This window comes from Trichomycterus rosablanca, chromosome 4 (genome assembly GCF_030014385.1).
Source record: "Trichomycterus rosablanca isolate fTriRos1 chromosome 4, fTriRos1.hap1, whole genome shotgun sequence".
NCBI lineage: Eukaryota > Metazoa > Chordata > Actinopteri > Siluriformes > Trichomycteridae > Trichomycterus > Trichomycterus rosablanca.
In genome coordinates this window covers 13008750-13011558 of record NC_085991.1, presented here as the reverse complement: position 1 = coordinate 13011558, position 2809 = coordinate 13008750, and the positions used below count along the sequence as shown (strand labels likewise).

The following is a 2809-nucleotide window of genomic DNA, read 5'->3' as shown; positions in this document are numbered from 1 at the left end:
GGCCTCATTTCTGTCTTTGACCAAGGAGAGAATAGAAAAATGTGAAGCACGGCATACAAAAAAACCCTGCCGTGACCCGGATTCGAACTGGGGTTGCTGCGGCCACAACACAGAGTACTAAACACTATACAATCATGCCATTCCAACTTTCAGCCACGTCCAGCTCACGTCCACTGCTCCCTGATAGACTGCAGTCATAGTCCCAACAGAACAAGCTTCTTGAGCTACAGCACAGGTGAACTAATAGGCAAAGTTTTGCTCGAGTCCTATCATAAAGACGAATTCCCATACCGGGAGTCGAACCCGGGCCGCCTGGGTGAAAACCAGGAATCCTGACCACTAGACCATATGGGAAACTGAAGAGCTTGCCATCGGCTGACACCACTTCTTTTCACTTTGACAAGAACTGCATTGTTGGATCTGAGGTACCGAGAACCATACACAAGGAGTTAGAAAGACTAAATAGGCACAAGGTAACTGAGCCAGCCAGGAGTCAAACCTAGAATCTTCTGATCAATAGTCAGACGTGTTATCCATCGCGCCACTGGCCCCTGAGGGACTGCACTTGTGACTTCCCTGAAGCTCCGGCCTCATTTCTGTCTTTTGACCAATGAGAGAATGGAAAACTTTGAAGCACAGCATACAAAAACACCGTCCCATGACCCGGGGTTGCTGCGGCCACAACACAGAGTACTAACCACTACACGATCACGCCATTCCAACAGGCAGCCACATCCAGCTCATGTCTACTGCTCCCTGATAGACTGCAGTCATAGTCCCAACAGAACAAGACCTCTGAGCTACAGCAACATGGCACAGAGGAACTAAGTTTTGCTTGAGTCCTATCATGAAGACGAATTTCCATACCAGGAGTCGAACCCGGGCCGCCTGGGTGAAAACCAGGTATCCTGACCGCTAGACCATATGGGAAACTGAAGGGCTCGCCATCGGCTGATCAGTCACTTTTTTCACTTTGACAAGACCTGCATGTCATTGATATAACATAACATTGATATAATGTTATTGAAGAAAAAAAAAAAAAAAAAAAAAAAAAAAAAAGCAAAAAAAAAAAAAAAAAAAAAAAAAAAAAAAAAAAAAAAAAAAAAAAGCTGTTGTTCCCACAGCAAAAACGTTTTAGAGAGTGGTTTGTCAGCTTAAAAAAAATGACAAAAGCAATTGCCACTTTTTGTTTTTACATTAAAAAAAAAAAGTGTGAAAAGTATGCTGAAGCATTTCAAAGCCCTTCCTTATGAGTTCTTTTAATGTGCTTTTAATTCTTTTAAAATAATTTGTATGCATATTTTGGTTTGAATAAATAAAAAAAAGGAATCAGTCAGAGGTGGTGTAATATTTTATTCATATTGTAAAATGTTTTCAAAATATTACATTAACATACTGCATTTATAAAGATCTATATATGTTCTAAAGTCCTGTATAACATGTAACTGCTGCAACATTTCACAGTAAGTTTAAAGTAATTGTTTTTAGTTTATATTTTTTAAATGTGTACTCTATATTTTTACAGTGTACTCTGGATGTTGAATGGTGAATGCACTTCTTCAAGCAAGAGGACTAAGGGTGTATAAGCATGTCAGAGCTTCCATGCACCATGTTGACACCCGTATGGTCCGTTTAGGATGTATTGCTCGACGGACGTACTCAGTTCTAGGCCCCCAGGCTTTGATGCACATAGACACAAATACAAATGTTAAAATGAAACTGTTAGTTTGCACTTGCTGATTGCCAGTTTAACACCATCTGATATTCATACGTTTTCTTAAATTTAACATAGATAAGCTTAACAATAAACACACAAAGATGACTTTTAAGAGAACCTTTGAATGTTTTATTTGTAAAGAAGCCACCCACCAGTAATCATCCTCAGGTTTGGAAACAAAATCTTTAGAGCATTTAAAATCAATTCAGAAAGTACTGAACCCCATTTAGTGCACTTTTCTGTGTTGATAATTTAATTTTAAATAGATGTAAGATCCAATTTAGCCACCAATCTAAACTTAATTGTTTTTTTTAACTGAAATATTGTATTCACACAAGTATTCAGACCCTTTATTCGAGACTTAGTAGAAGCCCCTTTGGCAGCAATCACAGCTGCAAGTCTTCTTGGCTGCATTTTCACAAGCTTTGCACGTCCCATAGCATGGTGCTTCCATGACTAAGTTTAAGCATAGAGCACCTGGCCACCGATAGCAGGTTTGGTAAACCTTCTTTTCTCTGTAAAACCTTAATGTGGACTTTTTTAGCTCACTAAACACTTGATTCTAGGTTTTCCATTACAATATAAATCATGTTCATCTTATTCTTACCATCACAACGAAGATGCTAACCTAATCTCAGAAAATCAAAGAAAATTCCAGCAGAGTTCAAATAAGTGGCTGACACTCTATGTTTAAATACATACAAGTTCAGATCTGGCTTTGAATCTCTGTTGGTGCTATTGGCTGGCCGGGCATCTACGCAGATGTTATCAACTATATTGAGGTTGGCTGATAGATTTGCCCTGTCCAGAGTATTCCTGCCTTTTCTGATGGAACTGGACCCATCACAAACAACCATCCAGATAAAGCAGTTGATGAAAATAAAATGAATGAAATAAAAATCTTCTACATACTGACAGACAACACAGCCCATAAGTCTCCAGCAGTGAACATACATAGACATACATAGATACTGTAAATGATGATGTGTGTAGTTATGCTGCAGTATCTGCACTTCCTGTGTGTGGCTTCCTAGAGACTTATTATGAGTTTCATTCAGCACTATTGTACAGAGTGCAACCAAAGCTGTGTTC

General features: G+C 39.0%; 2 non-coding genes across 2 annotated transcripts; both read right to left on the bottom strand.

Moving 5' to 3' along the window:
- Nucleotides 1–282: 282 nt before the first annotated feature.
- On the bottom strand, nt 283–354 carry trnae-uuc (transfer RNA glutamic acid (anticodon UUC)). The gene has a single exon. It is a non-coding gene; the product is annotated as a tRNA-Glu (tRNA).
- A 504-nt stretch (nt 355–858) lies between these two features.
- On the bottom strand, nt 859–930 carry trnae-uuc (transfer RNA glutamic acid (anticodon UUC)). The gene has a single exon. It is a non-coding gene; the product is annotated as a tRNA-Glu (tRNA).
- Nucleotides 931–2809: the final 1879 nt, after the last annotated feature.